The sequence below is a fragment of the Octopus bimaculoides genome, chromosome 9, assembly GCF_001194135.2.
Source record: "Octopus bimaculoides isolate UCB-OBI-ISO-001 chromosome 9, ASM119413v2, whole genome shotgun sequence".
NCBI lineage: Eukaryota > Metazoa > Mollusca > Cephalopoda > Octopoda > Octopodidae > Octopus > Octopus bimaculoides.
The window spans coordinates 16,705,718-16,714,628 of NC_068989.1; the positions used below are offsets into that span (position 1 = coordinate 16,705,718).

Genomic DNA, 8,911 nt, shown 5'->3' on the forward strand with positions numbered 1-8,911 from the left:
AAGGATTGCAAATAATATTCAAATTAGCTGTTAGCGACAGTAGCAGTATTGGTAACGATTAATATTAGTTCCCCCAACATAACTGTATGTGTTGTGGAGATCACCTTTAAACTGTTACTAACGCCCAGAGATACACTCGCGTGTCGACATGTGCTGACTATATCGGCTGACGAGACAGTCGTCTGTACCGATGGATAGCACAACCTTATCACGTGATTTCACTGTTTTCTGTGGATCTTCGCTCTGTAGATCAGCGTCGTACCTAATGCCAGAACAAAAATCAGTCGAACCGATATAGTATAATAATGGCCAAACAGCCTGTGATATCTCAAAAAGCCAGCAGGCCACGAATGAATTAGCTATTAGCAACGGCCTGTAGATAATTTTTAATTCTTTTACTTGTTTCAGTCATTGGACTTAACAGGTTTGGTCGAAGAAATCAACCTTAATACTTATTCTACGTTTGGTACTAAACCGCTAAATTACCTGACGTAACCAAACTTACGTCAAGAAGTGGAGAGACAAACACGCGCGCGCGCGCAAACGATGGTGTTCCCTACTAAATTCAGTTCACAAAGCGTTAGTTGGTCTGGTTTGCAGTGGAAGACACTTGTCCAAAGTACCGCGCAGGGATACATTTTAACCACACAGCTATATCTGCAAGGGAAATTAACAGCAATTGGTCAATAGCATACATTTGCATAAGTTAAGAGTCAAAAGGCGAGACATGAGTTTTACAATATTTGCAATATGTGCTATTTTGCGGCAAGTATATCACGTGAACGAAGCATTTCAAGCCGTGGAAGGTACCTGCTGAGGCTGGTAGTATCATGGTAGTTGCTGCGCAGACATGTTGTGCATTGCTTCACTCCGTATGTGATTTGAAAGCTGCACAGATGAACGTGCAACATAATCTATTTCAGGAAATTATGCTTTACGAGTTCAGCCATACCGTCGCGGAAGCAACCAAATGCGAAAGGTAAAGCGCAGTCGATCAGAGGACAGTATTAAGATGGTTCGAGATATTTCGTTCGGGTTTCAAGAACCTTGATTCCGGGGCCATGTTCCAAACCGTACAGGCAAATCTAGGGAGTAGCGGCAAAAATAGCTAGCGTTAGTTAGCAAAATGCAAGATCTGCAGAAAGACAATGCAAGAACTCATACCGCTTGAACGACCCGTGATAAATAAGAACACATTTGTGGCATAGGTAATTTGCATAGTGGAGGCGCAATGGCCCAGTGGTTAGGGCAGCGGAATCGCGGTCATAGGATCGCAGTTTCGATTCCCAGACCGGGCGTTGTGAGTGTTTATTGAGCGAAAACACCTAAAGCTCCCTGCTGTACTCTTTCAACACAACTTTCTCTCACTCTATCTTCCTATTTCTGTTGTGCCTGTAATTCAAAGGGTCAGCCTTGTCACACTGTGTCACGCTGAATATCCCCGAGGGTACACGTGTCTGTGGAGTGCGCAGCCACTTGCACGTTAATTTCACGAGCAGGCTGTTCCGTTGATCGGTTCAACTGGAACCCTCGACGTCGTAAGCGACGGAGTGCCAACAACAACAACATGTTTAAATTGATATCTGTAGAAAAAACACGAGAAAGGAGGAAATTCTTGAAGGTTAATGTTCTGGAGGGAAAAAATGTAGGGGAATAAATTATGTGAGCCTTTCTTCGTCCGGTTTCTTCAGGAATAGAAGTTCATTACCTATGACCCTTTATTTTTCAGGACCTCCGCGACTTGTGAGAGGAAAGGAGAAAGGTATCTTCAGACCAGAGACCTCATCCGAATGCTTGCAGCAGAGTCAGCACTGCAAAAGGCAACCAAAGACCAAGTGCGAGTGTTAAACCAGACTAAGCCTGGTTGATACGTCTCAATAGAAGCGATGCGAAGAGGAGAGATAGCAGGGGGACCAAGTGCTAATCTACGTATGCTGTGGTTGAGAGGTCGCTGTATGTTGCTTTGCTCGGAGGCCTATAACGCTGTAAAGACGGTCCTGTTGTAGAGGAAGCTCGGTTGGAGTTGGTGTACAACTAGTTAGTTCCGAGGAGTAGATGTAATAGTAACTGAATAAGATATAGATAGAGAGAGAGAGAGAGAGAGAGAGAGAGAGAGAGAGAGAGAGAGAGAGAGAGAGAGAGAGAGAGAGAGAGAGAGAGAATGTCTGTGAAGTGTGTTCACGAGTCATTGCCAATCGGTTGCACGACTATTTTGGAGGTATGGTTTAGGAGATTTGTTGCGACTTGGAAGGTTGGATGTAGCACAATACTTAGAGATCGCCTTGAGATTGTTTCCGTGATGTGGGCAGTGGTTGTGTCTGTATGCTTTTAAAAGAGACATTTTTTTCTAATGATAACATATCTAGGATCTTGTTCAAAACGGGGGCACCAGTTTTCATTAATGTTTTACGTAGTGTTTTTGGTACCGAAAGACTTTCAAACTTCGTATACTTATCTATTTTGTGTTATAGAACACAAAAAAATTTTTGTATTCGAATTTATTTCATGTAAAAAATTGTCTTATTTCGATAATTTCAATCAATCACTGACAAGTATTCAGCTGTTTATACTTACTCCTTTGGCAGTTTAAGCGGTGTAAAGCGTATTTAATCTCCATTTATAATTTCGTTAACATCTGCCTGAACTGTATGAAAGGTTTATTAGCTACTGCCTAACCCTAACCCTAACCATACTGCCAATATGCTTCAGTCATTTTTTGACAAGGAAATAATAATTTTATCACCGCCAGAATCGTTTGTTTACGTAGTCAGCACTTAATGTATTCGGCTGAATGGACGTCAGTCATTGGTTGAAATTACAGAAATACGACAACTTTAACATGAAATAACTTGCGATGTACGTTTTTTTGTTAAGAAGACTAAGAGAAAAAGATGTTTTATATGACACATTCTACCAGTGTCCCAAGTTTCAAAGTGTTTCGTTAAGAAAATACTGGTGCCCCCGTTTTGAACAAGATCCCATATCTAGATATGTATATGTAACATACAGATACTATGGTGTATGCTGTGAATAATGATTATATTAGTGAGAATAATATCAATCGTAGTAGTTTGGTGGTAATGATGATTCCGCAGTCACCTATGTTGAAAAGCATCTCAGCTGAGAACGCAGTCTTTTTAGGTGTTGGTAAGAACTGCATTATCTAACATGCTCTTCGCTTATGAATGACAGTAGGCGCTCTTTTGAAAGAGATTGAACTGCTAAAGCAGGTTGGTTGTCAACGTAGAGGCCCTCTAGTAGTCGTCGTCGTACTAGTAGTTATTTAAACCCAGGCAAACCTTGGTCAAAGCGCTCCGACCATGACCATTCCATCATGTTTTATATTTCTGATCGCTTAGTCCTTTATGTGCTTTGATATATAAGGACTATTTGAGGAAAATTAGGTTGCTATACCGAGCAAGCGGAGCGGCTACGCACAGGAGTCCTCGTAAGGACGGTGCTGATGAAGATGGTGATGATGGCGGGGATGGTAATGACGATGATTAAAACAGACGTGAAAAAGAGATGTTGTGAACTATGAGCGGGTATAATAAAGCGGAAGAATAAGAATTATGCTGTTTATGACTAATTGTATTGTGGACGGGTACTGTATATGTGTGTAGCCACGTGTGTATGTGTGTGATCAATCGGATTAGAGTGTAAGAAAAAATGAAAGAATAATTAAAAATAAGCAGTCAGTAATGTAGTAAGCAAGTAAGAAACACAGAGAAAGGCAGAGAAAGAGAGAGAAATAAAAAGGAGAGGAAAGAAAGACTGTAAACGAATGAGGATCGGCTGCGAAATCTAATAATATTGCCCGTTTCCAACTGAATTGTCAGCACAACGAGGAGGAGGGACTAAAGAAGGATGGGAGACGGAGAAAGCGAGAGAAAAAGAGAGAGAGGTGTGAAGTGGTGTCAGAGAAAGAAAGAGAGAACGAAGTCGGTGATGTAGAGAGTGAGAGATAAAATAAAAGTGGGTAGTCGGGGAGAGGTAGGATTAACTGCTATATAAACGAGGTTTCACGCACTGACGTCAGTATTCAAACTCACGAAAGATACCTCATATCTGTGTGAGCACGAACGTGCCGCTGTAATTTACCAGCCCCACAAAATCTCTTTAATTCTTCACTTCGACTGAAAAGACATCAAGACATCATGGTAAGTTATGTAACAATAATAGCAAACAGTTATTCTTGTTATATTGAAATTATTATTATTTCATTTACGCACAACAGATAAGTCTGTTCGAAAAAATTCCTAACATAGGGCTAATTACTATTAGCAAATATCTTCCCTATTGAGAAGGCTCATTGCATACCGTTTTTATTTTTTTCTTGTCTGTTTTTTTTTCTCTCTCTCCCTGTTGGTATTTCTGCGTAAATACCAACCATTTCTGTCATTTCTCCTATAGGTTTTGACAGATTTGAAATCTTCGTTCTAGCGTTGAAAAATACCTTGTTATGTCTGTTCCAATTCTTATTCTGAGTTCAAATTCCGCTAAGTAACTTTTGTCCTTCCGAAGTCGTTGAAACGGAGACTAGTCAAACACCAAGTGCGATTTAACTACACCCCCCCCCCTAAAATTTGCGGCATTGTGCATTATATCAGTAATTAGCCTGTTAAGGGCATAAGCACTCCACTGTACTGTAGATTTGGTTAGTGTTTTATACAGAATGTAGGCGAACTGTTTGCTTGGCATTCTTCGATATTTTTTCCTCATACCTCGTATCAGGAACTATAAATGATTTGGCACTATTTTGGTGTCCGTTTATTTCACAACGTTTGAAATTATATTGAGTTGAATCATTATTTCGCCTTCTTACCATGGTGTTGTCATTTATGAAAGCTACATCGTTTAGTGTACGAAACCATGTTCTTTTTCTTTTACCTTAAATAACTGAAGCCCCCCCCCCCATAATAACTGTAGAATAAGTGATGAACGAGAGGCATTCAAGTGTTTAAGATTTTTTTTTCTAGTTAAAACACTGGTTCTTTATAACCTTTTATATTCTAGGATATTTTACAGGAACGTAATTTGACTAGTATTTCATTTTTTTTTTCTTTATTGTCACCAGAAAGGCAGTTTCCCTCGGTAGGATCTAAATGCCGCAAAGGCGCTTTAGCGAATCTTCCTTCTGCTTACGTTATCGCTATTCTTATCCTTTCCAGGTGGTGTAGGGGTTCAATAAATTAAGTTTCCTATCTAGGAATGTAGTCGACTAAATCGATCGCTTGCACTACATCCACAGATATGTGGTTGTACTTACGTATATCTGGAAACTAGTTTGAAAAATCTCGATGCGCTATTTTGCACATCATTTAGCCACCAACAACTATCGAGCTCGTTTTACCTTCAAAAACAAATTTTGCTTTCTTCATTTACGCATTGATCAAACAAAATGGTCAAATCCCATAAGGAAAGAGTGAGTAATTTAACAAGTGCCCTTCCCTATCACTGCTGTACAAAATACTTGTGATTTCATCTTGCTTCAACCGCCCATGTGCTAATCTGTGATGAGTTTTTTTTTTCTGAGGGAAATAATTTCGGTGGAGATGGAGTATATGTAATCTGGGTGAACCCCCCCCCCTTAAAATTTTTTTTTTTTTTTTTAACGGAATCCTATGTTTCAGACCATGGAGAATCCAATTCTGAAAAAAAAATTTCAAAAATCTCAATTTCAAAATTTCGATCCCTCCCACCCGGTTTTTATATAGATCCACAGGGTAAACCTAACCCTAACACTTGTTTTGTGAGATTTGGCTGTTATTTCTAGCATGTAAATAGCCTGCTTGGTGGTGGTGGGGGGGAATTGAAATTTGCTACATAAATTTTGTAATTCTTCGTTTGTAGTATATTTCAAAACTTTTCCGATACCTCGTGAGAAACCCAACGAACATCGCTTCATTGAATGAAATACTGTCGCGCGCTGAAAAATGGACGTTGCTTTTGCTAATAATACCTGCTATCAACAGCCGCCGACGTTGTATCTGAAAGTAGACCAATTGCTTATGCTGTAAGCAAATTTCCACTGAATGAATATAATCAGCATGTACAGATAAGTTCATTAGAAATTTTAGAATGAATGATTCGTGTGGAGAGAACGTACAAAAGTGTTCTCTGCGTTTATGTAGAAATAATTTAATTCTTAATTGCTTTAAATTAGATTGCCAATATATTACAATAAATGTGAGAACAGAATATTTTCTCGGATTGTTAATTTGTTTTTGGTCATTTCGCCTTTTGTGAATTATAGACAATGGCTATTACTATTCACATTGCCTAGAAAACGTTTGGTGCTCTTGTGTCTGCGCTAATTCAAATCACTTGTCTTACATGCAACACGCACCTGATTAACATCAGTAACATTTTTTAAACAAGATCTGAAATTCCTGAAAAAAAATGTTGAATATTACAGTGTGCGGCTTATTCCGAAATTCTTTCCTTTTAATTTTGGCGTAGAGATGTTATTTCTGCACTGACTTCGACCTAAGACATGATTAGCATTTGAAATAAACTTAAATCTCATATACAATGTAAGTTGCCTGATAGGAATATTAAATCAACACCAGTACGTGACTGACTTTATTTTTACTGGGCTTCAGAAGGATGAAAAAATAAAGTTGACGAACAGCGGGGTTTTTGGCGGCAAGACATTTTTGTCCGACACTATATTACGAATTTCTATTTCGTAATTAGGTGGCATAAAGTTACGATTTAAAAATAAGTGAATATAATTATTTTCGTTTATTAAATTTCTGTTGTATAAACTAAATCCACTTAATAGAATTTAAGTACAGTTTTCTTTGTGGTATAATCATCAGAATAAAGTCGTTGGATTAGAAAGGCGGGCGCTATTATCTGTATCATCAGCTGCTAGTTTTGTTAGATTTTAGGTTGTCTGACAGCTAGTTGACTCACCAAGGATTTTCGAATACTTTTTAACTATCCTGCCCTACACACACTCAATGTATGTATGTGGGTGTGTGAATAGATACCGCGCAGCAATCTCCGCCATTTTTAAATATCTTTTTACATCCTCCGCCTCTCTTGTAACTTGACCTTAACGGTCAATCTTTTGCGACTAGCTAGAAGTAGCAGCTAAATCATCATACTCTATTCTCTTAAAAGAAAGGATTCCAAGTCATTAATACACTCTTTAGTTCCATCACTATCATCTGTTGAAAGCTATTTGTCATCATTTCGTGCCTCGTGATTGCATTGCGGAAGAAATACCGCATTCGCTACCGCTATACAATAAACGGTTATATTTAGACCTGAGCGGCGGGGTTGGGAGAAATTAAAATTATTGATTATTGCTATATGTACATTATGAACCATTGTCGACATGATACCGCAGATGTTCTGCTAATATTAGTTATTACTTTTAAACCAAGCCACTCCAACCTTCAGCCATTATTTCTAGGTTGGCCTGGTACAGTATTCAAAATTACTGCGTGTGAGAATGACTGATAAGAGAGACGTGACATGCCGCATTTTTTTATTTATTTAATTTTTTTTTTTGATAAATGAATATCAGTTTCAGAAGCCTTGATAAGTTTTTTTTATTTCTAAATGATGACATACAATAATAAAAAATATATTGTAATATTTAGTTCTTGTTGATTGGTCTCGCCTTATGTATAATATCCCAAATAATCTCAAAGAAAAAATGGCAGATGTTTTTTTTTTTTTTTTTAATAAAATGTAATCTTTTGCCTGCATTTGTGTAATAAATGCATTGAAGTGCTGAAATTATGTCAGTTAATAAGAATCTAGGAGTAAACGTATTTATATTTAGACGAAGCCTGGCTTTTTCTGATGGCGTTGTTGCTGTTGACAATGATTTTTAAAGAAGCTATATTAACCAACAACCAGATGAGGGAAGGGGGGCGGCATCATTAAGAAATTCGGTCACAACCTAGTCGCCACGAATTCGATCCCACTGCAGTGCTGTATAATGTTCTCTGCAATATCTTCGTATTGACTAACCGTTGAAAAGATTGAATTTCGGCGGTTTGAGAAAAGGAAAAGAAACTGCGCAGTCACCCTACTCCCAAGAAATTGACGTTGTACATTTAGTATTGTGTACATTGGCTTTGTCGGTTTGACGAGCTGGAAGAATCGTTAGCACGCCGGACAAAGTGCTTAGTGGCATTTCTTCGGGCTTTAGTTTGCGAGTTCGAATTCCGCCGAGGTCGATTTTTTTCCTTTTCGGATTGATAAAGGAAGTACCAGTTGATTACATCAACCTCATATCTTCGAAAATTTCAGACCTTGTACCTATAGTAGAAAGAATTTTATTTTATTGTATATTCATAGAGCAAAAGGCAACCGATTCGTAAAGTGAGTAAAATATTTAGAGCTGAAACCGAGTGTCAAGCAATTTCATTTCTCAAAAGACTTGCGTTCTTATATGGAAAACCACTAACATATGTTCTGTTTTGTCTGTCATGCATCTAGAATTAATATTGCAACTCTAGTATGGAGCTCAGATTATTAATATTTAGTTAGTATTATCAACTAGAGGAATGTAAGGGTCTATCATTTCCTTGATCGATTTAGTTTTTCTGTTTCAAAAGTATAGAATTTATCTTTTTCAGAGGGAATGTATCAGTATTCATGTCGGACAGGCTGGAGTCCAGATTGGTAATGCCTGCTGGGAACTTTATTGTCTGGAACATGGAATCCAGCCAAGTGGTCAGATGCCATCTGACAAAACAATTGGTGGTGGAGATGACTCTTTCAACACTTTCTTCAGTGAAACAGGGTCTGGAAAACACGTCCCTAGGGCTGTTTTTGTAGACTTGGAACCCACTGTTGTTGGTGAGTATTTTCAGATGTATTTCTGTACCTTACTGTTAAATTTTGGAAATTCTAATGCCATTCAACTTTTGAACAGATAATTCAC

At 38.2% G+C, this 8,911-nt stretch overlaps 1 long non-coding RNA gene across 1 annotated transcript; it reads left to right on the forward strand.

The window, feature by feature from the left end:
- Positions 1-2,628: 2,628 nt before the first annotated feature.
- Positions 2,629-8,666, forward strand: LOC128248699 (uncharacterized). The gene is made up of 2 exons (XR_008264870.1): positions 2,629-4,160; positions 8,604-8,666. It is a non-coding gene; the product is annotated as an uncharacterized LOC128248699 (long non-coding RNA).
- The last annotated feature ends 245 nt before the right edge of the window (positions 8,667-8,911 follow it).